The sequence below is a fragment of the Phyllostomus hastatus genome, unplaced genomic scaffold (assembly GCF_019186645.2).
Source record: "Phyllostomus hastatus isolate PE091 unplaced genomic scaffold, TTU_PhHast_1.1 phas_contig_41, whole genome shotgun sequence".
In the NCBI taxonomy this organism is placed as follows: domain Eukaryota; kingdom Metazoa; phylum Chordata; class Mammalia; order Chiroptera; family Phyllostomidae; genus Phyllostomus; species Phyllostomus hastatus.
In genome coordinates this window covers 557533-585152 of record NW_025333876.1, presented here as the reverse complement: position 1 = coordinate 585152, position 27620 = coordinate 557533, and the positions used below count along the sequence as shown (strand labels likewise).

The window sequence follows — 27620 nt, the reverse complement described above, 5'->3', positions numbered from 1 at the left end:
GATTTTTAGGGCAAGGAAACAATTCTTTACGATACTGTGATGGTGGACACCTGCTAGTACACTTTTGTCCAAACCAGCAGAATGTACAACTCCAAGAGTGAATCCTAATGTAAACTATAGATTTTGTGTGATTATGATGTGTCAATGGAGGTTCATCAATTGTAACAAATGTAACAATTGACACTCTAATGGGGGATGTAAATAATGGGGGAGGGTATGCATGTGTGGAAGTAGGGGATTTATGGAAAATCTCTGTATCTTCCCCTCAATTTTGCTGTGAACCATAAACTGCTCTAAAAAAAAGTCTTAATAAAAACACAGACCAAAAAAGAAATTACCAAGTGACATCCCAGAAATGGTGGAATACAGTCCTCAAAGAAAGAGTTCCTCCATGAACCAATGATAAAGCTCATCAACACTGATGCGATCAGTATTTCAGAACTCTGGTATTTAATAAAGAACCTACAATAACTAAAGGAGTGCTTCATGAAAATCAAGGCAGCTGAATTTCATTTAAAAAGCACTGGGGCCATTTCACTTAACTTGTCTGCCATTCCCCCGCACCACAGTGTGGCTATGAGAATGGTGGTTCCCATTGTTAGTGTAACTTACTGGTGCCAAAGGGCTAATACGGACTTTTTTCTTAAAGTGCTGGACTTGTGCATTTTGACCTGCCTAGTGGTTCCCTGAGGAACTGGTAAACAGGATAACCGTTGTTTTGTCCCTGCTCTCTTGGGCTGGAGTGTCTTTCCATGTGACGGTGGCATCTGTTGGACGACTTTCCCCATACCCACATACATTCCCCATACCCACCTGGGGAAAGTGACAGTGGATGGAACAAGCAGTAGAAAGACCCAAAAGCATGTGAAGCAAGAAGCTAAGAAGGAGTTTTCTTAAAGAAATGGAGCATGGAATGACCACCATATGTACTGTGAAAGCTAGAGTGCAATGCGTGTGTCCAGAACTGAGCCATGTTCAGAAAAGACCTGAGACAGCCCTAGGCTTGTATCTGCTAGTTCTGTCAACTCTGCACCAACAGGAGGTAAAAGCTAAAGCAGAGTTGTGGGTGACCTAGCTTTACATCAAAGGACTGCTCCAATCCACAGCTAAGCTGTGAAAATAGGGAAAGTATTTTTTTTCTCAAAATTTAAGAAAATATCTATCAGATCACTGGATGACCACTGAGAAAACAGAACAGAGACCTCAGTAATAACACATGACAAGGAATATAGAGTTCACAAAAGTAGATGGAAAAAGTTACTAAACAAATGGCAGCCCTCAACAGTCAACAACTATAAACCTGGTTAAGGAGAGAATCTGATGTCCAGAGTTGCCATATAATCATATTTAAAATAACCAATTTTCAGCAACAAAAAAATTACAAAGCATACAAAGCATCAAGGAAGTATGTCCCATTCACTAGGAAAAAAATAAATGGAAAGGAAGCATCCCTGAGGAATCTCAAACACTGAACTTCTAGATAAAGATTTTAAAACAATTGACTTAAATATGCACAAAGAGCTAAAGGAAACACAGACAAAGAAGTAGAAGAAATTAGGTATATGATGAATGACAAAATGGAGAACATCAGTACAGAGATAAAAATTATAAAAAGGAACCAACTGGAAAATCTGGGAGCTGAAAAGTATAATAGCTGAAAATTAAAAATTAACTAAAAGAATTTAACAGTATATTTCAACAAGAAGGAAAAAGTTTTAGCAAATTGAAAATAAGACAATTGAAATTATACAGACTGAGGAGCAGAAAGAAAAAAGAAAATAAAAATAAACAGAGTCAGAGGGACCTGTAGGACACCATCAAGCATACCAAAATATGTGCATGGGACTTTCAGTGGGAAAAGAAAGGGAGAAAGTGTCAGAAAGAATACTTGAAGAAATAATGGCCCCAAAATCTCAAGTTTGATAAAATACATAGATCTACATATCCATACATAAAGTTCAACAAACTCAAAGCACAATAAACTCAAAGATGTCTACACTAACTATAATCAAACTGTCAAAGGCACAGAGATAATCTTGAAAGTAGCAAGACAGAACAAATCATCATGTACAAGGGATCTTCAATCAAATTAACTGCCAATTTTTCACTGAAAATCATGAATGCCAGAAGGCAGTACAATTAAATATTCAAAGTACTGAAAAGAAAAAAAAGAACCTGACAAGCAAAAATCTTATATTCAGCAAAACTCCAATTAAAAATGAAGACATTCCCAGATAAACAAAATATGAATTCATCACTAAACCTGCCTTACCTACAGTAAATACCAAAGAGAAATGCTTCAAGCTGAAATGAAAGAATACCAGACAGTAATTTGAAGCCATATGAATAAATAAAGAACTCCCATAAAGGTACTACATATGTAAATATTAAATCCAGTATTACTACATTTTTGGTTTGCAACTCTTCTTTGTTTCTTATATGATTTAAAAGACAAATGCATAAAACAATAATTATAAATCTATGTTAATGAACACACAATGCCTAAAGATGAAATTTGTAAAAATAACAAAATAAAGGGGTGCAGAGTCATATAGGAGCAGAGTTTTATATGCTATTAAAGCTAAACTCATATACATTCAAACAAGATTGTTACAAATTTATATTAGTTGTAATCCCCAGGGTAACCACTAAGTAAATAAAAAATATACAGAAAAAGAAATAAGGAGTGTTTCAGTCTGTTCAGGCTACTGTAACAAAATGCCACACACTGAGGAGCTTATAAACAACAGAAAGTTATTTCTCATAATTTTAGAGACCTGAAGTCTAAGATTTTGGGTTGCAGTCTTCTCGTTGTATCCTCACATGGCAGAAGGGGCTAGGGAGCTTTGTGGGGCTTCTTTGATAAAGGCACTGATCCCATCATGAGGGTTCTACCCTCATGACCTAATCACCACCCAAAGGCTCCACCTCCTAATATCATCACCTTGGGGATTAGAATTTCAACAAATGAATTGAGGGGTCAGGGGACAGACTACAACAAGGCAGGGGTCAAAAAAGTATACTGGGAAAATACTGAACACAAAAGAAGGCTGCACTGGATGCTAAGTGAAAGAAGCCAGACATAAAAGATCACGCATAACTCCACTGATATTAGATAACCATAATGAATAAGCCCATAGGTACAGAAAGCAGACTGGTATTTGCCAGGGGCTGGGGTAAGGGGAGAAGAAAATGGGGCAAAAGTGATGAATGAGCATGGGATTTTATTTTGGAGTGGTAAAAATATTTTGGAACTAGACAGAGGTGGTGGTTCCACAACATTGTGAATTATAGTGAATACGGTAATTTGTTCACTTTAAAATGGTTAATTTTGTGTTATATGAATTTTACTTCAATGAAAAAAAGTAAGCTAGAAAAAAGGAACTACTTCTAATTTTCATTCTGCTAGCAATAAAAAGAAAATAGCCAAAGTTTATTCCTTATAAAAACAGACTGAACAAATTGTTCTTCTAAAGAAAGACATATCAGAAGTAGTTTTAGGATCATCTCAACCTTGCCTCTATCCAGAAAACCTTAATCTAGTTGCCAATCCACCTCAAAGATTTAATCCTTTGTCATAGTTTTCCTAAAAGTAGAGTTAAAATTACTGTTTATTTGTCATATTGCAGCTTGGTGTCATCAAAAGGCTGAGAGCTTAATATATGGAATAATGAAAAAAGGGAAAATACCAAAAATACCCACTTTTAAACCAAAAATTCAAGTAATTATTACAATAAATCCCAATATTTCAGATGGTGAAGTTTAACCTGAAGTCATCAATTTAAAAACTAATGTTTTAAGATTAGACAATTAAAATCTTCCAAGGAAGAGCTTCCCATGAAGTTTAAAACCTCTGTCATATCATGTTAATACTGAAAACAGGAAGCAAACCAGCTTTGGCCTGGGTGAGCTTTTATAAGTTTGGTTTACAATCCCTTGATGTCCTCCCACTGGCCAATACAAAACAAAGGAAGGAAACACCAGTCTTAACCTTAAAATTTCCACCACACATTTTATGACTATCTAAGACTTAAAAACCTAGCTCTGGATTAAAGAACCTAGTCAACATGGTAACTGTATGTAACTTTAGAATCCATGATTTCTGCATTCAGGATTGGAGAATGGAGATACAGACTGGCTCAGAGGAAGCCCTCACCTGGCACAGGCTCACTGTGTGAACACATATTAGTGTTGCTCCCCACAAGTCCCACAACCTTGTCCACATTTCGTACACATTGCTGAGATCAGAATGGAAGTCATACACCACAAAATGAAAGTTTGCACAAAGCATCTCTACACTTGACAAAAATAAGACAGCATCCCAATTCTGACCTATGTATTCTAAAATACTCAAAAGAGTTCAATGATCTGTCATGACTTCTAGGTATGCTGATATAATTCTGAACAGCTGGATAGTAACTTGAACAGCAATGCTTCTCAGGAAATACCTACCCTGCCCTGCAAGGAAAATTGACATATTCACTATGTGGCCACACCTTGCTGTGCATGGAGACTTCTGCCACCCAGGACTCTGTTGGACATGGCCTTTGCTGTTGCTACTGTCTTGTGTGCCTGCGCTCTGGAAGAAGTCATGGCCATGCCACTCCTGGTCTCGCAGGCTTTGGTTATATGTGATGTCACGTTCTTCATTCTCCAACATTCTAGACCAAATTGTGGATCACCTTCTTGAGTATATGCAACAAATGCCTTTTTAGGTGTCACTCCCCCTAGCAGTTAAGACTCTCTACCATCCAAATAGGTTAGTTCTGTCACATGTTCCCTCAAGGTAAAGGGTGTGAAGTCAATAGATACACCAGAGAAAACAGAAGCCAGGCCTCAGGTAGCCAGAAACAGTGGCAGCAATAGGCAAGTGGACAAACCTTCCACATCTTTTAGGGGGCATCTCTAGTTCTCTCTGGAGGTCTTTCTAGATCTTCTCCATCAACTGGTTCCCTCTGCCTACACAGTTTTGTCTTCATGTGACTCATACTTGCCCTGCTGATCCAAACTTCATCTGGTGTTCCAGCTTCAGCAATCACTGCCCCAGCACTGCTCTCTGTCTTGAACAGTTTCTGGGGCATTCTTTTTTCCCCAAACTTTATTGAGAAATAGTTGACAAATATAACTATACATATTTAAAGTGTACAACATTATGAGTTGACCTACATATAACTATAGAATGATTACCAAGATCAAGGTAGTTAATACATCCATCACCTCAGGGAGTTAACTCTGTTTTTCTTTTTTGTGGTCAGAGTGCTTACGTCAGTACTATAGGCAGGCCTAGAGACAGAGGCCTCCTAACAGTAATGTGTGTGACCCCCACCCCACCCACACTGCAGGAGGTATGGGTGGGGAAGGCAATAATAAAAATCTCAAATATCACTACCATTCTAATTTCATAGTCTTTCCTAAACCTAATCAATACTTAAGGTATATGTATTTCACTCAGCATGCAAGAAAGTGAATTATTACTTTAATCATTCATATTCTAACATCTATAGTTTCTAGTTAAACTATAGAAGTTTTCCCTCTCATCCTGCTCCATTAACTCCTCAAAGTTAAAGTTTTAACACAGGTTTTAAGGCATCAATGATTAATAAATATTCCTATTAAGGAGACCCTCAAAAATGTCTTTGTTCTCAGAAAATGGCTAGAATAAAGGCAACCTTCGTATTAGCTCTGAACATAATGGGCTGTAATAAAGTCCTGTTGTCTATCACTTTATATCACCAAATAATGGGTCTAAGAAAAAGAGAATTCTGGTCCTGAAAAACAAGCTGGTCTGTGATCTGAGAATTTGAGATGCAACCCTGGAGATTAAGGGATAAAAGCCCGTAGCTAGATTCGTCTTCAGTGAAACATGAAAGAAGATGGATTATGAGACAATTTGAATATTACAGCTGGTAATGAGGTTAAATTGAGACATTCCTACTCTAGTTTTTCAATTTCAATTGCAAAGCTGACTTGAAGAATACCCCTCTCATCCACACACCTAAGTGAGACTTGCTCAGTAGTAAAATTAAGTTTAATTGAAATTCTATGAATACAATGAATTTGAAATATCTCACAAGAAAAAAAAATGAATTAATATTGAGGCAAAAGTCACATTTGCACCAAATCAACTTTTAGAGGCATCAGGTGAATCTTATTAAACCTACATATTTAGGAACGTCATCAACTTTGGAACTGAATTTGAATCTCAGCTCTGCCATTTACTATGTGCGTGATCTTATCTCCCAAGATACTTATCTCCTCTGGAGATTTGATTTTCTCAACAGTCCAGATGGAGCCACCACATCTTATGTGGATACCTGTGTATGTTCCCCAGGATGGCAGCCTAATGGTAATCAGCACAAAAGGCAAGGCAGATAGTTAAAAGTCCATCTGTGCCTGCCTTCCTGCTAAAGTTCTAGATGATTCCTTTTCCTTTGTATTTGTATGTTGCCATCTGTTCACTGATAGGGAGCTTGGAAATGAGCTAGTACCAGCCCTGGCTGGTGTGGCTCAGTGGATTGAGCGCAGGCTGGGAACCAAACTGTCCCAGGTTCGATTCCCAGCCAGGGTACATGCCTGGGTTGCAGGCCATAACCCCCAGCAACCGCACATTAATGTTTCTCTCTCTCTCTGTCTATCTCCCTCCCTTCCCCTCTAAAAATAAACAAATAAAATCTTTAAAAAAAAAGAGAAAGAAATGAGCTAGTACCTTCATATAAGGATTTTCTTCTGTATACAGATTTTTCTTCTGTGTAAAAGAATGTTGTATCCAAATATTACAGAATACTATAAGCCACCTTTAACACAGACCTAGGTTTCTCTCAGCTTTTCAGGTGCCCTGTCTTAGATCCACCAGCTCAGTTTTAAGCAGCATTTGCAGCTTAAAGGTAACTGCCCATCGCTACCCTCGTGTGTAAGGTTTATTCCTTTCCAAGCTCTCATTTTTTTTCCAGATTAGATTGATGGCTAATTCACTCTAGGCCCGTGATTATGATCACATGCTCCCCAGAATGACTGTTTCAGAGGACAGAGACTCACTATTAATTTACAATCAGATTTTTGTCAGTTATGCAGAACATTTCACGAACAGTCTTGTTTACATACTAAAGAATCTAAATAAAAATTAGCAAGAGATCCAAGATGGCTGCAGAGTTGCTGGACGCTCCATCCACTTGCTCCCAGATCTGGACCAGTCTTGCAGCTAACCCCCGGAGCAGTCAACTCGAAAATCCAGCTGAGAGTGAGAGCAAGCACGTGTGAGTGTGTGTACACAGGGACAAGTGTACGGGGCATGTGTGTGAGTGGGCAAGAGGCTGTCCACCTGCAGGACACCAGGGGAGTGGGCAGCCCAGGCTCTCCCAGCAAAGCAGCTGCCGCTGCCGCTGCCCAGCCCAGCACTTCCACCTGCGCAGATTTGGGGCAGGAGCCATTTTGAAGAGTTTAAAGTATCTTCTTTGGGAAGAAACCTCCAGAGTGTCCACACCTCAGCACCCAGATGTGACTCTCTGCCCTCCACCCTGGCAGGGACATGCACCACGCCATCACCAGGAGCCAGGGATGGTTGTACTTACCGGGGAAGGGGCAACAGCTATTGCCTCCCTGAGCCCGGGTGCCATGGGAACCGTGAATGGGACAGAATCTGATGGAGGAGGCTGCAGATGGGCTCAGTAGCTGTGAGCTGTAGTGGGCAGAGGGAGACGGCCAGGGTGGTGCTGGCTGCAGAAACAGCAAGGTGGGAGCAGGTCCGGCCAAGGCTGAAACTCACTGGTGGGAGCAGCAAGAGCACCTTGCCACCACCCCGTGTTATAGTGTCATTGCGGGACTCTTCCCAGCACCAACCAAGAAAGACCCAGAGAGAAACTTTATCTGAAACTGTTGGAGGCTCTGGCAGGCTGTTGTCATCCCTGACCAAGAGAGACTTTGTGCTTTTTGGAGAGGGGGAGCGCACGGAGAACAGGCCCCTCAGGGCTCAGTGCTGCAGTCTGCGGGCCACATAGAAACTCTTTTGAAAGAGGAGCTGAGACAATGCTGGAGACTTGGCAGGGACCCTGTACTTGCGCGTGTGTGCACACACAATGGCTCTGCCAACAAAGAACCCAGAGTAATAGTGAAGTGACTGTGGGACCGAGCAGAGGACTGTGTCGAGTGGAGAGTTAGGGCCTTAGCCTCCAGTGAGAGTGGCAGGCTGGGGCCTGGATGGTCAGGAAATGAATGCCTGAGATTCACTGCAGCCAAGCAGGTCCCCTCACAGGTGTGCCCAGCCCCCACCTGTGAGATTACAGGCTCTGCAGATCAGTGAAGCCAGGCTCAGGAGCCCCCTGCTGGGCGCATATCAGCAAGGAAAAGAAGAAAAAGCTCTGAAAGGGCCCTTTCTACCAGACTATGGGCTTCACTGTTCCTCCAGCTCTGGTACACTGAAACCAGCAGAGGAGAGATTAGAGACAGTTGCAACAAGGGGTGTTCAGGGCCCTGCCCAGACTAGGTACCTAAAGAGAGCTGGTATTTGGGCCAAGCTGGAAAGAGATGCCTCTTTTACACAGATTGGTCCCTCACATAAATAGACACCTAATTCACTAGAAACCATAAATTATTGGAAAGAATCTTGGGCAGACCAAGATGGGGAAGGGAAACACCCCCACCATCTTCCTAGAAGATTGAACAGCACCCCCAGGGGTAACCTAGGGTTCCCACCCTCCCTATCACACCAGAGGCCCCTCTAGAGGCAAGTGAAGAAGATACTGTCAGTCCTCTAGGGTCATTAAATGAACCACTACTGAGCCCTGTGTTGATGGAAAGCTGGCAGGGCAGAACACTGGGGACCAGCCAAATCTGAAGAAGACAGATACAGACCATGGATTGACTGTAGGCTCAAACAGGCTGTCTACAGCCAGATTAGGAAACCATCTGACATTACCAAAGGCAAATTTAGAAAAAGAAGACAGTGGTAAACACTGGACAAATTCCACCATGATCTTCATTATTTGCATTATTTTCTCTCCTGCATAGCTTTTCAACATTCATTTCTGTTCCTTTGAATTTGTTCCTATTATTTCAGTAGTTTTCTATTTTAGTTTATTTCAAATTTCATATTGTGTTCCTCCCTTCTCTTACTCCATTTTGCCTTCTTCCTTTCTCTTCTTATTTTTGTCTTAAATTTTACTTTTTCTCTTGCTGTGACTTGTTTCTGTTCTTCACACTTACTATTTTTACCCCCTCCAGCCTCTCAGAACCATTTTTCTTGTCATTAGTCATCTCTCATTCCTTTTCCCATTCTTAAAATATCCTTATTCTCTCTCCACCTTTATTACTCTTTGCTCATTGGTTGTGGATATGATAATTGTTGTCGCATTTCTTCAATTTTATTCCTAGATCTTCACTATTTTTGTACTTCAAATCTCAAATTTTACTGTTCTCCTCTCCCACTCCATTTTGCCTTGCTCCTGCCCTTTATTTTTCTCATTTTAAATTTGCTTTTTCCCTTTCTTAACCTTGTTTTCACCCCTCACTCTTAGTATTTCTTCCTCTATCCTCTCAAAATGACTTTCCTTTCCTCTAGACATCTCATAAGCTTTTATTTATTTCTTTCTTTTTTCCTTTTTATTCCTATTCCACCTGTATTAATATTTGCTCATTTGTCATTGATATTGCTATGGTAGATCTTTTTAGCCATTTTGGTTCCTATGTTTTTCACCACTTAAAAAAAATTTTTTTAAACCTCATACTATACTCTTTCTATTTCTTACTCCATTTTGGCTTCTTCCTCCACCCTTTTTTATTTACAATGTAAATTCTACTTTCTTTCTTTCTTGCCTTGTTTCTATTCCCTACTCTTATTATTTCTCCCCCCTCTACCCTCTCAAAATCATTTTTATTTAAGTTAGTCATCTCATATTCATTTTTCCTTTCTTATAATAGTCTTAATTTCTTAACACTTTTTAATATTTGCTCATTTGCTGTTGAGAGGGTAGTTGTGGGTGGGGGTTATTATTGCAAGTGTGGGTTTTGTTTCCTGGGTGGTTTTGTTTGTTATGGCAGCACTTGTACAATAGTATTCAAGATGTGGTGGATGGTGTGACTCTCAGCCAGCCAGCTAGAGGGAAGAACCCACCAAAGAACGATCCAACAATAAAAAACCAATTACAATCAGAGAGCCCACACAAATGGTATAAAGGGTGTCCCAAGAGCATCAAGTTCAGTAGATCAAGGAGACTGCACCCCTGAGTCCCACAGGTCTCCTACCACAGATCAAATGAAGACAGGGAGTCAAAGCAGATCAATCTAATATGCAGAAACAAATAAGAAAGTCACATAAAATGAGGAGACAAGGAAATAACCCCCAATCGAAAAGACAGGAGGAATCCCCAGAAAGAGTGCTAAATGAAAGTGAGGCAAGTAATCTATCAGACATAGAGTTCAAAATAATGGTTATAAGGATGCTCAAGGAGCTCAGTGAGAACTACAGGGAACTCTGTGGAAGCTGCAAGGAACTTACTGCGAACTATATCAGCATCATAAAGGACACAGAAACCATTGATAAGAGCCAGGAGGAAATGAAGAATATCTGAGATGTATAATACACTAGAATGAATTAAAAGCAGGCTAGATGAAGCAGAGGACTGAATCAGCAAGCTGAAGGACAAGGTAGAAAAAAAGCTAGACAGCAACAAAACAAAAAAAAAGACTCAAAAAGAACAATGATACTTTATGGGAGCAGCAGGACAACGTGAAATGTGATAATAGCCATATCATAGGAATACCATAAGGAGAAGAGGAGCAAGGGATAGAAAACCTGTTTGAAAAAGTAATGACAGAAAATTTCCCTAACTTGGTGAATGAAAAAGTCACGCAAGTCCAGAAAGCACAGAGGTTCCCAATCAAGTTGAACCCAAAGAGGTTCACTACAAGAAACATCATAATTAAAATAGCTAAATTTAAAGACAGAGAATCTAAAAGGCAGCAAGGGAGAAACAGCTAGTAACACACAAGGGAACTCAAATAAAGCAATCGACTGATTTCTTAACAAAAACACTACAAGTCAGAAGAAAATGGCAAGAAGTGTTCCAAGTTATGAAAAGCAAAGGCCTGCAACCAAGATTACTCTACCCAGCAAGGTTCTCATTAAAATGTAAGTTGAAATAATGAGTTTCCCAGACCAAAAAAAAAAAAGGCTAAAAAGAATACATCTCCACCAAACCAGCATTGCAAAAAATGCTAAAAAAGACCACTTTAAGAAGATGAAGAAAGAGTGAAGGGTCGGGGGAGGACACAGGTACAAAGGGGAAAGATGGCAATGAACTAGTACCTATCGATACAATGTTAAATGTACATGGATTAAATGCTCCAATCAAAAGACACAAGGTAGCTGAATGGATAATAAAATATGACTTGCAATATGCTGTCTACAAGAGACCCACTCAGAACAAAAGATCTACGCAGACTGAAAGTGAAGACACAGAAAATAATATTCCAGGCAAATGGACATGAACAAAAAGCTGGTGTAGCAATATTTATATCTGACAAAACAGACTTCAAAACAAAGGCCCTATAAAGGGACAAAGTCACTTCATAACACTTGAGGGAGTAGTCCAGGAAAAGGATATAACCCTTGTAAACATATATGCACCCAACACAGGAGCACCCAAATGTATAAGAAAAGTCTTGCAGGACATCAAGAAAGATATCTACAACAATATAGTCAATGTAGAGGTTTTCAACACCCCACTGTCACAATGGATAGATCTTCCAAACAAAGAATCAACAAGAAAATTTAGGCACTGATAGATCACATGGATTTAGATCACATGGATTTAATTTACATATACAGAACTTTTCACCCCATAGAAGCAAAATAGACATTCTTTTCAAATGTACATGTAACATTTTCAAAGATAGACCTCATATAGGACAAAACAAGCCTCAAAAAATTCAAACATTTGAAATAATATCAAGCATCTTCTTGGATCACAATGGCTTGAAACTAGAAACCAACCTCAAGGAAAAAACTCAAACGCATTCAAATACATGGAGATTGAATAACACGGTAATTAAATAATGAAGGGGTTGATAATGAGATCAAGTCAGAAATCAAAAAGTATCTGGAAACAAATGAAAATGAACACACAACAACCCAAAATCTATGGTACACAACAAAGGCAGTCCTGAGAAGGAAGTTCATAGCAATGCAGGCTTACGTAAAAAAGAGAAAAATCTCAAATAAGCAACCTAACCTGATATCTACAAGAACTAGAGGAACATCAACAAACAAAGCCTACAGTAAGTAGAAGGAAGGAAATAATCAAGATCAGAGCAGAATTAAATGACATAGTGTCTAAAAAACAATTCTAAAGGTCAATGAATCCAGGAGCTGGTACTTCAAAAAGATAAACAAAATTGACAAACCTTTAACCAGACTCATCAAGAAAAAAAGAGAGAGGACCCAGGTTAATAAAATCAGAAACAAAAGAGAAGTTACATCTGATACCACAGAAATACAAAGGGTTGTAAGAAATTACAGTGAACAACTATATGCCAAGAAATTGGATAAACTGGGAAAAATGAGCAATTTTCTAGAAACATACAATCTTCCAAAACTGAATCAAGAACAAGCAGAAAGCCTGACTATACCAATAACAACTAGTGAAACTGAAGAACTAATCAAAAAACTTTCAGCACACAAAAACCCTGGACCAGATGGCTTCTCAGGTGAATTTCACCAAACATTTAGGGAAGCGCTAACTCCTATCCTTCTCTAATTATTCCAAAAAATTCAGGAATGGGGGAGACTCTCAAACTTTTTTTATGAGGCCAGTATTATCTTAATTCCAAAACCAGGTAAAGACACAACAAAGAAAGAAAACTACAGGCCAACCTAACTGATGAACACAGATGCTAAAATCCTCAACAAAATAATGGCAGACCGGATCCAGCAATACATTAAAAGGAACATACACCATGATCAAGTGGGATTCATCCCAGGGATGCAAGGATGGTATAATATTCACAAATCAATAAATGTAATATACCACATAAATAAAATGAAAGACAATAATAATCACTTGGTCATATCAATAGATGCAGAAAAAGCACCTAATAAAATCCAGCACTGACTTATGATAAAAACACTCAGCAAAGTGGGAATAGAGGGAGCATACCTCAATGTAATAAAGGCTATGTATGAGAAACCTACAGCCAACATCGTGCTCAATGAGAAAAAATTAAAAGCTTTCCCCTTTAAGCTCAGGAACAAAACAAGAATATCTGCTTTTACCACTCTTATTCAACAAAGTACTAGAAGTTCTAACCACAGTGATCAGACAAGAAAAAGAAAGAAAAGGCATCCAAATTGAAAAGGATAAAGTAAAACTGCCCTAATTTGCAGATGACATGATAGTATACATACAAAACCCTATAGGCTCCACCAAAAACTGCTTGATCTAATAAATGAATTTGAGACAATAGTGGGACACAAAATCAATATTCAGAAATCAAGGGCATTTCTCTACAGCAACAATGAAATAACAGAAACAGAAACTAGGATAAAAATCCCACTTGCTATAGCAACAACAAAAATAAAGTACCTAGAATAACTTAACTAAGGAGGTAAAAGATCTGTACATGGAAAACTACAGAACACTGGCCCTGGCTGGCGTAGCTCAGTGGATTGAGCATGGGCTGGGAACCAAAGTGTCCCAGGTTCGATTCCCAGCCAGGGTACATTCCTGGGTTGCAGGCCATGACCCCCAGCAACCGCACATTGATGTGTTTCTCTCTCTCTCTCTCTCTCTCTCTCTCTCTCTCTCTCTCTCTCTCCCTCCCTCCCTCCCTCCCTCCCTCCCCTCTCTAAAAATAAATAAATAAAATCTTAAAAAAAAAAGAAAACTACAAAACACTGAAGAAAGAAATTAAGGAAGATACAAATAAATAGAAGCATATACCATGTTCATGGACTGGAATAATTAACATCATTAAAATGTCCATATTACCCAAAGCAATGTATGGATTCAATGCAATCCCTATTAAAATACATGTCATATTTCACAGATCTAGAACAAATATTTCAAATATTTATATGGAAAAAAGAAAGACCCTGAGCAATCTTAAGAAAGAAGAACAAAGTAGGAGGGATCGCAATACCACTGTAATCAAAAGTCTGGTACTGGCATAAGAACAGACACATAGATCAATGGAACAGAATAGAGAGACCAAAAATAAACCCAGGTCTCTATGGTCAATTAATATTTGACCAATGGGGCAGGTGAATAAAATTGAGCAAAAATAGCCTCTTCAACAAATTGTGTTGGGAAAACTAGACTGGTACAGGTAAAATTTCAGCTATCCCATGCAGCAGTGTTTTTACCAATATAGTTCCTAGGGCAAGGGAAATAAAGGAAAAAAATTAACAAATAGGACTACATCAAATTAAAAAGCTTCTGCCTGGCTAAAGAAACCATCATCAAAATGAAAAGGCAACTGACTATATGGGAGAACATATTTGCCTATGACACCTGGGACAAGGTTTTGATCTCCAAAACATATAAAGAACTCATATGACTCAGCACCAGGAAGTCAAACAATACAATTAAAAAATGGGCAAAGGACCTGAATAGACACTTCTCCAAGGAGGACATACAGAGGGCCCACAGGCATATGAAATGCTCAACATCACTAGCCATCAGAGAGATGCAAATTAAAACCACAGTGAGATGCCACATCACACAGGTCACAATGGCCATCATAAACAAATCAACAAACAAGTGGTGGCAAGGTTGAAGAGAAAAGGGAACCCTAGTGCACTGTTGGTGGGAAGTATATTGCTGCAGCCTCTGTGGAAAACACAATGGAATTTCCTCAAAAAACTAAACATGGAACTGCCTTTTGTCCCAGCAATTCCACTCCTGGGATTATACCCTAAGAATCCTGAAACACCAATTCAAAACAACTTATGCACCTCAATGTTCATAGCAGTGCTATTTACAATAGCTAAGATCTGGAAACAGCTTAAGTGTCCAATGGTAAATGAGTGGATCAAAAAACTGTGGTACATTTACGCAATGGAATAGTACGCAGCAGAAAAAAGGAACTCCTACCTTTTGAGACAGCATGGATTGAACTGGAGAGTATTATGCTAAGTGAAATAAACCAGGCAGTGAAAGACAAATACCATATGATCTCACCTGTAAGAGGAACCTAATGAAAAAAGATTAACTAGTGAGCAAAATAGAACCAGAGGCATGGAAACAAGGAACAGGCTGACAGTGACCAGAGGGGAGGGGGAAGGGGAATAAGGGTGGAAAGAAGGGGAAGGGACTAGGCAAGGAACATGTATGAAGGACCCACCAACATGGACAACAGGGTGGGGAATGACTGTGGGAGTGGGAAGTGGGCTCGGTAAAGGAAGGCAAAGGGTGAAAAATTGGGACTACTGTAACAGAGTAACAATAAAATATTTTTTAAAAGTAGTAAGACATCTCTCTTGTTCAATAAAATTAACAAAAAAATATTCAACAGGTAAAACTAGAGAAGGAAGTAAGTCAGGGAACCAGAATCACATACGGAGGCAGTCAGCATTTAGGTTTAATCAATCATATACTAAGGCTACAAATTCTTTCCTTTAAAAACTGGGGAACATTGTTGGGGCAACTACTAAACTTGACCAAGAATGAAGCCCCCATAGTAATTTCATCTCTGATGCTGTGAGCTTCCTTTGTGTCCTAGTAAACCTCTGCCCATTGATCATAGCAAGTAATGATAATCAATATATACAGTGCTTACAATATTCTATACGTTCTTTTAAAGAATATGCATATTTTAACTCACTTTAACCCTCACCATAATCCTAGGAGGTAGGTGTCAGTCATGATACCACTTCACAATTGGGAGAGCCTAGGCCACAGGTGGCAAACACAAGGCCCATGGGCTGAATCTGCCCTCCACCTTGTTTTACCCAGACGGCACCTTGTTTCTACTCTGCAGCAGTGCCAAGCTCTCACTTAACTGTTAAGGAGTAGTTACATTTATACAGTCCTAAAATTACATTTGGTCCTTTGAAGGCAACTGTGAGGCTGATGTGGCCCCAGTGAAAATGAGTTTGATACCCCTGGCCTATGCAAAGAGTGTTTGAGTAATTTGCTCCGGGTCACAGAGCTACAGAGTAGTACAAACAGGGTTCAAATTCAGACGGTCTGACTTCAGAATTCTTGAATTAATCACTGTTCTGTGCAGCCTCAAGCGTCCTGCACAGAGTATCAAAGTCTCAGTCAAATGAGTGATTTCACATGAATAAATCCTAGTTTCACACAATCACTCAATTAACATCTGAGCTTTTTTTCTCACTTTAAAATTTGATACCTTATTTTTTCAATATCTTTATACAAACAACAAATTTACCCATCACTTCCAAAGAATGTGCTTAATCAAATTTTAATGGTCACTGGATGTTAGAAATAGGTACGGTAGATCTCACATCTTTTAAATTTTGCTTTACGCCAGTGATAGAAGGAAAGACAGTTTCTCCAGAGTGATGCATACTGATTTAATCCTGCTTAAGTTCCTAATTGCTTTTTCATTCTTTTCTTAAAGCAATTTTCACTTTATTTAGGACATGATTTAGATATCATAAGCTAATAAGTGAGAAAGAAAAGATAAATATTAGGCTCCACACAGGCCAGTACATACACTGGCACTTTCAGTAGTAGCAGTGAGTAACCTTCCTTAGCAAACATGTGGGCTTTCCTCAATAGGTGTGTTAGGTGCCAGAAACCAAAGGACTACCTGACGGGTTCTGCTCTCAAGGAGGTCTTGGTAGTAATAAAGGAATATTTCGAGATTTATGAGTTGGTTTATTATTTCATACTTTCATACCTGAGTATAATATCTTTTTATTTTCTACTGTTTTTTCTAAGGTTTGATAATTAGTCGTCTTTAGTTGACCTGGAGTGCCCTTTTATTTTGTTTTAGGTTGATAGTATGGGATCTAAATATTTAGTTTCAAATTGTCATTTCTCTATGCCAACATCATTCATGAGAAGTTCTTATGTCTTATTTAGGAGTATTATTTGATATTGGAGTAGATCCAACTTGCTAGCTAATGATTTTTCAACTGCCCTCTGGGTTTCCATTATTATATGTCAGCCCAGCACCACAGTGCCTGATGAACTGGCTTTTGGGTGATGGCAGCCAGGCTGAGGTGCTGGGGCAGAGGCTGCCCCACGGGCAAACATGACTTGCTATAGTGCTTCCTGCTGGTAGAGGGGGCCACTGACGAGGACATGATGGAAGCTGACATCTCAGCTGTTTAAATTAATTACTCTGGAGATCTTCTTGCAACATGAGACAAGGGTGGCAGAGTTGTTATTTTTCAGTAGAGACAATAGCATAAAAGCTGCCATCATTCTAGGGGAGAATATAATCTTTACAGTGCCTTTCAAAGTCATGAATCAGAGTTCGGCTGTTTGAAAAGTCCAGAAATTGAGAACAAATTAATAAAATTAGGTGGTTATCACAACAGAATGCTGCTCATTTTTTACTCTCTACAAGTGATAGAACTGGTAAATGATGGAAAATAAGTGAATGGCATAAAATAGCAGGTTATAACTTGAAAGATGAAGATGGACTTCAAGACCCACTTAGAACTACAGCATTGCGGGCCCCCATATTGAAGCCCATGAACTGCATGGAAGAGCAAGTCCATGATGAATTTTTGCAAATGATTGCACATAACCATATAAATTCCACTTCTGCAAACAGTGATCATGAAGCATACCTTTCTGCAGATGACCTGAGGATGAATCTGTGGCCTTTAGAGATCACAAATACAAGCTTTAACATAGAGGACATTAAACCCATGAACGTGAAGTAGCTGGCGGGGTGATCAACCGGACAAGTTCCACCTGTGCAGGCGCACTGTGTTTGTGTACAGCAGCAGCAAGGGGACCATGCAGCTGTGTAGCCGTGATCTTGGGCTCTGTGTGATCCCAGCGAGACTGCCTGTCGTGAAGGTCTGGAATCTCAACATAGAGAGCCAGACCTTCAAGACCCACCAGGTCCACGAGTACCTTCAAAGCAAGCTGTGTGCTCTGTACAAAAATGACTGCATCTTTGACAGGTTTGAGTGGTGCCAGAACGATCCAGACAGTGAGGTCATGACGGGATCCTACAACAACTTCAGAATGTTTGACAGAAACACTCAGAGGGATGTGACCCTTGGAAGCTCCCACAGAGAACAGCAAGCCTGGAGCCAGTCCGAAGCCTGGGAGAGCACATCTGGGAGGTGGGAAAAGGAAGAAAGACGAGATCTGTGTGGACAGTCTGGGCTTCAATAAGAGGATTCTGTACAGGGCCTGGCACCCCACTGATAACATTACTGTCCAAGCTGCCACCAGCAATCTATACATATTCCAGGACAAAGTCAACCAGGAAGCATGCGGATCAAGTCCTTGCATGGCTTGGCCTGGCAGTTTCTGCCAGGGAAGGGGTGTCCCTCCTCTCTGCAGAGCACAGGGGTGCACACCCTGTTCCCTCCCTAGACTGGAGCCCACACACTATGCAGCCAGGGGCCGTGGGGGTCACTGCCAAGTGAAGAGCCCATTCCGGGCAGACTGAGGGACAGAGCTCACTCACACCAAATGCATTGAATATTTATTGAAATCTGAGCCATCCTTTCTAGTATACAGACCAAATAAAGAACACCCAACAGGCCCTGGCTGGCGTAGCTCAGTGGATTGAGCGCAGACTGGGAACGAAAGTGTCCCAGGTTCGATTCCCAGCCAGCGTGCATGCCTGGGTTGCAGGCCATAACCCCCAGCAACCGCACATTGATGTTTCTCTCTCTTTCTGTCTATCTCCCTCCCTTCCCCTCTAAAAATAAACAAATAAAATCTTAAAAAAAAAAAAAAAAGAACACCCAACAGCAAACTTGCCCTGTATCACTCTCACCCCTCTGCCACCTGACTGGGGCTCTTGCTTGTGATGGCACCCGCCGTCCAGGGCCACTGGCTGAGCAGACTCAGGCAGCTTGACCCATACGTACCTGTGTCTACCTTCACGCTCTCTGGTATAATCACCTAACAAAAGCAATACACTATACAAAGTGGTTTTAACACACAAAAAGAAAAAAGAACTGATGTTTTAAGTTGAGCTCTAATATCCAATGGCTTAAATCCTCTCTCCAGATCTCTTACAGGATGCACTATTGGACTTTCTGGCCCATTTATTTTCCATGTGAACTTTAGAATCACAACAAGATTCCAATGAAGAGGATGTGTTTTACTTCAGGCAAGAAAACTGAAGCTTGAGAAGGCATCCAAATACAAAAGTGGGCAAAGTAGTATGTGTTGTCCTGTTCCACTTCAATTAAGGAAAGAAGAAATGGACACTTTGTAGATGACTTTCAAAATTCTAACATTTGGAAGAGTTAAACTTGTCTAAAATAAGTGTCTGACAGTAAAAGGTTCTGAGTTCCTTTCCGACTGCATACTGGTAGAAGCTGGCTTCTCCTTGTTCTAGTTCATTAAAAATAAAAGGGAAAAATGGCTAATAGCAAATTCAAGGGGATAGCTTGGCTCTCAGGAATTTAATTCTAAATGTAATAACATGCTTATTAAGAATGGAAGGTCACTCTCCCAAAAATTTCCCTAAAGGCACAGCTGCCAAATTGACTTCTGATCTAGTCTTTACATTATTAATTCAACGACATAATAAAACTGGCAAGGAAAAGCTTCATGTTTGCCTTACAAAGGGAGACAGCAATGCCTGAAGATCTTGCATGTTTCCTAAAAAATGACCTGAAAAAATAAAAGTCAGCTTAATTTCTATTTAAACTGTCTAGATAAAGGACTGAAACTGCTTTATTCTGACTTTTGCGAAATGCCTTCCAAACTAGACTCCCGACTTCTACCCCTTCCAAGCTTTGCCTTCACTTATTGGCAGCGAAGCACTATATCCAGGAGCACAGACACAGTGTAGGCCAGGACCAGCTAGTCTGAGAAAAGGCAAAGCCTCCTCGCCAGGTCCCCACGGCTCAGGTAGGCAACTGTGGAAAGGTACCAGGAGTGGAAGTTGGCCTCCTCACCATGTCTTGGCAGCAAACTCTAATTAATGAAACTTGACCACAAAAAGCTTGTTGATCTTAACTTGTCTCACGTTCCAGACCTGGATAGCAGGTTGAAACCTGCTAAGATCATAATCAGCACAATCTATAGCTTTTGGAAAGAACTTTTTCTAACTAGGTTTCAAAGGGTCACCTCCTCCTCCTATCTGCAACGTGAATCACTCCATGTCTGCAACCCTGCCATGGAGACACTAGCTTTCCCAGACACCAAATCGACAGCAGGTATGCAACCTTGAGAGGGAAACAATTTGGGAAGTGGTTTTTATTGAAATGAATTGTTCATTCAGTTTTTACCATTAACTTTCCTTAATAAGCTCTCCTCCCACAATATGTACTTCTGCTTTAATTTTTCACAAGGACCAAAAAGTAAATAACTATGTAATAATATCATGAATATCAGCACCTTTCATCCACAGGCAACCAGGACAGACTGTAGTAGGACCATGTTGGATTTACTGACTCACTGAAATCGGGGAACCAGCAGGCTATGGGAAACTCTGAGGGGCCTCTGAAAGAGGTATAGGATGGGCTTGTTATCGACTTGGGTTCTGTTAAGTGATTTGGGGAAAGGTCCACAGAAGCATGATTTTGATCTGGATTGGGAGCTGTCAGAAAGCAGAGGTGTCTTGATAATTTTTTTTCCTAGAAGATAGGATAACCAAAATAAGGCTATATCTTTAATGAGCAAAGCAGCAGCAATCACTCATTTTAGCCAGGAAAGGAGAAAGCCTGGTCATTTTTTGTTGTTTGGACATATGGTACACTTGCAAATTCTTAGACTTTTTTGAGCAATATGACAGAGAATCTTAACAAAAGCCAATGACTGACTGCTGACGTCATCATTCTGTAGTCCCACCAACTCTCACTTACTGAGAAGACTGTATGTACACGACACCAGTGGCCTGTGTGGCTAGTGGTCCAAAATATTCAGATGTCTCTTTTAGTTCCTAAAGCTTCCCTGATTTCAAAACTCCAAGCCCATAACACTGAAATTCTTCAGATGATACTATCCATTGTATGTGAAACAACAGAAGAACCAAAAATCGCTGTCCTCTTCAGAAAAAGAAAATGATGTGCCATTGAGGACAGTCCCTACCTTGCCCACTACAGTTATTTAGGTTGCCTGTCTCACCCTGTAGGTATCTGAGCACATAACACAGCTTTACAAAATGGGACACTGAGGCACAATGTTGGCTCCTAGGGAAGGAGGGAAGGGTTTCTCCAGTATGTTTCTGTGTGCTCACGAACCTGTACTGCTGCTGGGGCTGAGCCGTACTCAGCACCCACACATCTCCAGCTGGAAGAGACAAACATTTGCTCTTCTTTTTTGAAAATTAAATGTATTGGACAAGAATATTATGATAAGTTTGTATGGTGGCAATAGTGAGGTACTATAATGTACACAAGTATTGAGTCACTCTATTGTACTCCTGAAACTAATATAATATTTTTCACCAACTATTTTTACATTTTAAAAGAAAATGAATAAATTAATAGGGGTAACAATGGTTAATAACATTCTACAATTTTCAGGTATACAACATTATAATTTGGTATCGATATACTCTGTTGCGTGCTCACCTCCGAAAGTCTAGTTTCCCTCCTTCACCATGTGTTTGACCCCCTTTACCCTCCTCATCCTCCACCCACACCCCTTGCCCTCTGGTAACCACCACTCTGTTTGTTTTCCTTTGTTAGTCCATTTGCTAATTTTTGTTTTATATTCCACATGTGAGTGAAATAAGCATTTCTTCCTTTTATGTTCTTCCTTTGGTTTCCTGAACTCGATACCAGAGATTGATCTTCAATTACTTGTATGTGCCTTTCGGGGTTAAAAAGCAAGTGTAGCTCCTATGTCTAAGCTTTTTATCAACCTTCTTGAACATTTTACATCCTGAATTAATGAATAAAACATTTTAATAATGTATTATGAATTTCAGTGATCTGCATCCTTTGGGACTTCTAATGAAAAAATAATCCAAATGTAAGTAATAGTACAATTCATTAAGAATCACTTAGTTTAAGTTGCCTTTCTAGTCATAAGTGAAAGCTACGTTTTGGGCACTACTTCAAAATAGATGAGTGAGTATTTATGTTTGGTCAAGCACTGTTCTCCTTGCTTCTACACACATGAGCCTATGTCATCCTCACCATTTTCCCAGAGCACCACTGCCATCCCCATTTTACAAATAAGGAAACTGAGGCATGGAATGTTTAAGTAAAGGGCCTCAGGTTACACAGGATAGAGTCAGGATTTCAACCCAGGCACTGATTCTGTCTGTGATTATCTACCTTCTATTTCCTGTTCCATTAGTTAAAAGGCTCCTGAAAATGACAAATGCTGTTTGTTGTACCTGGAAAGAAGAGCTTGTTTATCAGCATACACTGAAATCAAGTAAGCAAAACACTGACATCTGACTAGCTGGCAAAATGGCTGGCCTCTCAATTCAATGTGCCCGTATGTACACAAATATTTCTAAATGTAAGAATGTAAGTTTCATGGGGTATATACCACATTGACTAGGGTAAAGTTTAGTGATAATTCATTTAAACTACAGAAAAGGATAATCAAATAATTATGTTCCAAGATCTGACAGTACATTATTTCCTTTAGTGATTTCCTTGGGGCCATGAACTTGGGCAACATGTTCATGTGTCAGCTCCACATAATCCAAGGGATCTGTTTCCTGTTTGGAGCATTTGATAGTGGCCTGGCCTCTCCCCAAGTATGTCTTGCCTCTCTATTATGAGGGGTAATCTCAGCAGGGGGGAGCACTTCATTTCAGCAACTGCAGAATGTCACCATCTCCCACCATTCCAGTTCACCCCTGATGGAGTTCAGCTGCAACAATAATAATATTGTGAATGACGTTAGAACGCTAATGAGGAAGTAAGGAAATCAGGCTCCCTGTCATGGGTGATAGCCCATTTCATCAATGCAGAATGTGAAAGTCTTCCAATTCTCCCACCCCTCAGACACTGCTTGCGAAACAGTTTGCTGAGAGGTTCATACCAGCCTTCTTCAACCCATCGGCATTAGTTAATTAATGAAACCCTGAACTGGTGCCAGTTCTGAAGGCTTCTCTTGACACAGTGCAGTGCCAAAAGTTACGCCAAACAGAGCGCATACCTGCTGAAAACTTCTCAGGATCACAGCATCATCCAAACATTATTCAAGGAAGAAATGATTCCAGCTTTACACAAAGTCAGAGTAGAGAACACAGGGAACACAGCCCTAACTCACTGTGTGAGCTACATAACTCTGAGATTGTAACCCAATAAGGGCAAGAGAAAAATTACAAATTACACTCAAATATAAAGTTATAAATAAATATTTCTAATAAAAGTCAATAATAAACAGAAAAAAGTATTCATCATGACCAAGTTGGATGTTTCCAGAAATGCCAGATTGGTTTAATGTTGGAAAATTAGTGAATGTAGTTCAAAAGTTTAAAAATGAAAGAAGAAAAATGAAAGATAATTTTAACAGATACAGAAAAAAGTACCTGATACAAATTCAGCATCCATTAATGTTAATATGATAAAGGGTATCTACAAAAAATCCATAATAAGCATCATTCTTAAAAGTTAAACATAAGAATTCAGATCATGAAAAGACAAAGTAGCCCTGTGACTACTTCCATTTGGCAACATGCCTGGTCAGCAAGGTAAGTTGAGCAAAGGAAATTAACCATTAGGACTAGAAAGACATGCCAAAAACTCTCACTCAAAGATTGTATTATTGCTCATGTCAAAGTTCCAAAAGAATCTACATGTAAGAATTAATAATACAGGTTAGCAAGGTTCTTAGATTACAAAAACAATATATTAAAATAAATTCCATTTAGAATCACTAGCAACATATAAGTAGAAAATAAAAAATTTTTAAAGTTATTATCTATCATAGCATAGAAAACCATAAAGTATCCAGAAAGAAATCAAAGATACATAGTTGCCTTTTAAGGAAAAATTATAAAATTTTGCTTAAAAGATATTAAGGAAATACGAAACATATCGTGTCACCGATGATTTGACTTAATGTCATAAAGATATCATCTCTTCAGAAAATAACTTGTAGATTAAATGGCAATTATACTCAAAATCTCAACAGAATATTTATAGAAAAAGTAAAGAGACAAATATCTCCAGAAAAAGAGGTGAGGGGGACTAGTCGCAGAGCACCTCAGCACTTACTGCAAAGCTGTGAGGAGAGATCACATGCAACTGCCAGAGAGACAAACAAACTGAGCAATGAAAAGGGCAGAAATGCCAGAATGGTCCCCTCACATATGGGCACTTGACTGATAAAAGGGCTGGCACTGAGGGTAATCAGGGAAAAGAGAGCTAACCATTCTGTTAATGGCACTGGTACAATTTTGTATGCCCATAGGAAATAATAAAATTAGACTGCTACTTGACATCCTATCAAAAAAAAATCAATTCAATATGACAAAACCACCAATAAAAATTTACAAAACAATATGGGAAACTACCTTTGTGGTTTCAAGGAAAAGGTTTCTAGAAACAGAAAACCTGACTGAGCCATAGATGGGAATCTATGGCTTAATCCTTAACTGATTAATCTGATGTGAAACAACAAACCTTCCTTCATTGAAATAAACCATAGGGAGATTGAAAAAGCAAGCAAAGAAGTGGGAGAAGACATTTGTCACACATGTAAATTAATAAAATTTTAATACTCAGAATATACAAAAGAATTCCTATGTATCAGTCAAAAAATTACAAATGGCCCGATAGAAAAACCAGCAAAGGACATTAACAGGCACTTCGCAAGGTGGAACCCAAATTCATATAGGTAAAAGCTAGGAAGTCTGACAATACTAAGTAAGGGCTGGAGAGGAGAAAGAGCAACAAAAACTCTTATGATGTCGAAAAACGGGTAAATTGCTACAACCACTCTGAAAAGCAGTCGGCATCATTACCTATGGTTGAAAATGCTCAAACACCTGGCAATAGTCGACTTACCTAATAATTTCACTCCTGGGTACATTGCTCCGAGAAACCTTTACACAGCAGGGGCCATGTACACGACTGTTTAGGATCACACTGTCCACAAAAGCAAAAAACTGCAAGCAGCCCAAGTGTCCCTCACAGGGAAAAGCATGGCACATTATCCTGCAGCGTCATAATGCGCCATAATATTAAAACATGGATACATTTTTTGACACAATGTTGAGTGAAAATAAGGAAAACCCAGGAGATCACATAAAACTTATTTTTTTTGAAACTAAACAAGGCTGTTATTTAGGAAAATTATTTTTAAAAGCCAGAGAATAATAAACACTAAGTTCAGGACAGAGGTGGGAGTGAGAAGAGAAGAAGGCATAGGGGACTATCACCTGGGAGGATTCAGAGGGAGCCCATACGTTGGGTGTCACAATCATTGCTGTTCATAGCCTGCCATGTCTACTTTGTGTCTATTGATATATGTGCATATGTGTATATATATATATATATATATTCTATATAATGTATATATGTATATATAATATTTAACATATTGTATATATGTGTGAAATATATTAAATATATAATATGTATATATATATAATAGGATAGTGCTATAGAGAAATCTCATCAGATCACTGAGGAGAAGTAGGGAGGGGCCACAGGAGGAGTTTGCCAAGGCAACAGTAAATAGTCTAGGACAGCATTGGCTGAGAAACTGAATGCCTCCAGAGTGCATGGAATTACGGGCAAGAAGATTTGAAATAAAAGGGCTCTCAGACGGGCAGGAGTTAGCTCTCTCTGGCTTTCCCGCTCTTCTTCCTCGAGGATGCTTAGATGATGGTGCTGCAGCTGCCTGTATTTCCCAACCCATGGTATGTTGGATGGGCAGGAAATCCAGGCACAGCCTAGGATTGGGATGGCCTGGCAGAAAGTGGCTCAGTTATTCTTCTTTGGGTGTTCTAGAGGGGACAATCTCTGAGGCAGAAGTCTGCTATTCTTCCAAAATTGTGTAGCTTTTGTATCTTATGTTGTTATAGTTTGTAAGCTAACTCCATAGAAGATAATTAAAATTAACAAGGTGAATGATAGGAGAACTCAGGTGTTAAAGAGTTTAGCCTTAATTGCCTAAGGCCTAAGTGACTAATGAATGTGGAAAGCTGTTATTCCAAAATTGTGAAGCTTTTTTTAAAATCTATTTTTGATTCTGCTATTATAGTTGTCCTTTCCGCCCCCCCTTTATTCCCCTTTGCCCTGCACACCCCCTCCCACCCTCATCCCCCGCGTTTTGGCTCACGTCCATGGGGCGTACATATAAGTTTCTTGTCTTCTCCATTTCCCATACTATCCTTAACCTCCCCCTGTCTATTTTCTATCCACCATTCATGCTACTTACTCCCTATACCTTTTCCCCCTCTCCCTCCCTCACACTCCCCCACTGATAACCCTCCATGTGGTCTCCATTTCTGTGATTCTGTTCCTGTTCTAGTTGTTTAATTCATTTTTGTTTTTGTTATTTTTAGGTTCAGTTGTTAATAGTTGTGAGTTTGTTGTCATTTTACTATTCATAGTTTTAATCTTCTTTTTCTTAGACAAGTCCCTTTAACATTTCATATAATAAGAGCTTGGTGTTGATGAACTCCTTTAACTTGACGTTATCTGGGAAGCACTTTGCTGGACAGAGTAATCTTGGATGTAGGTGCCTGCCTCTCATGACTTTGAATACTTTTTCCATCCCCTTCTTGCCTGGAAGGTTTCTTTTGAGAAATCAGCTGATAGTCTGATGGAATATCCTTTGTAGGTAACTGTCTCCTTTAAAAAGCAGCAAGAGCACTGCTTTTAAGATTCTCTCCTGCCCTGGCTGGCATAGCTCAGTGGATTGAGCGCGGGCTGTGAACCAAAGCATTGCAGGTTTGATTCCCAGTCAGGGCACGTGCCTGGGTTGCAGGCCACAGCCCCAAACAACTGCACATTGATGTTTCTCTCTCTCTCTCTCTTTCTCCCTCCCTTCCCTCTCTAAAAATAAATAAATAAAATCTTAAAAAAAAGATTCTCTCCTTATCTTTCATCTTGGGTAATGTAATTATGATGTGCCTTGGTGTGTGCTTCCTTGGGTCCAACTTCTTTGGGACTCTGAGCTTCCTGAACTTCCTGAAAGTCTATTTCCTTTACCAGATTGGGGAAGTTTTCCTTTATTATGTTTTCAAATAAGTCTTCTATTTCTTGCTCTTCCTCTCCTTCTGGTACTCCTATGATTCAGATGTTGGAATATTTAAAGTTGTCCCAGAGGTTCCTCAGCGTCTCCTCATTTTTGAATTCTTGTTTCTTCATCCTGTTCCAGTGGAATGGTTCTTCCTTCTGCTCCAAACCATTGATTTGAGTCCCAGTTGCCTTCTCATCACTGTTGGCTCCCTATACATTTTCCTTTATTTCACTTTTCATAGCCTTCATTTTTCCCTCTACCTTGCAACGGTACTCAACCAATTCTGTGAGCTTCTTGATTACCAGTGTTTTGAACTGTGCATCTGATAGACTGGCTATCTCTTTG

At 39.6% G+C, this 27620-nt stretch overlaps 1 protein-coding gene and 1 pseudogene across 1 annotated transcript in view; one reads left to right on the top strand and one right to left on the bottom strand.

Annotated features, from left to right (window-relative positions):
• ATP8A2 (ATPase phospholipid transporting 8A2) overlaps positions 1-27620 on the bottom strand; it is a 568312-nt gene that overhangs the window by 305639 nt on the left and 235053 nt on the right. The gene's annotated exons all lie outside the window — the stretch shown is intronic.
• Positions 17202-18597, top strand: LOC123822791 (annotated as a pseudogene).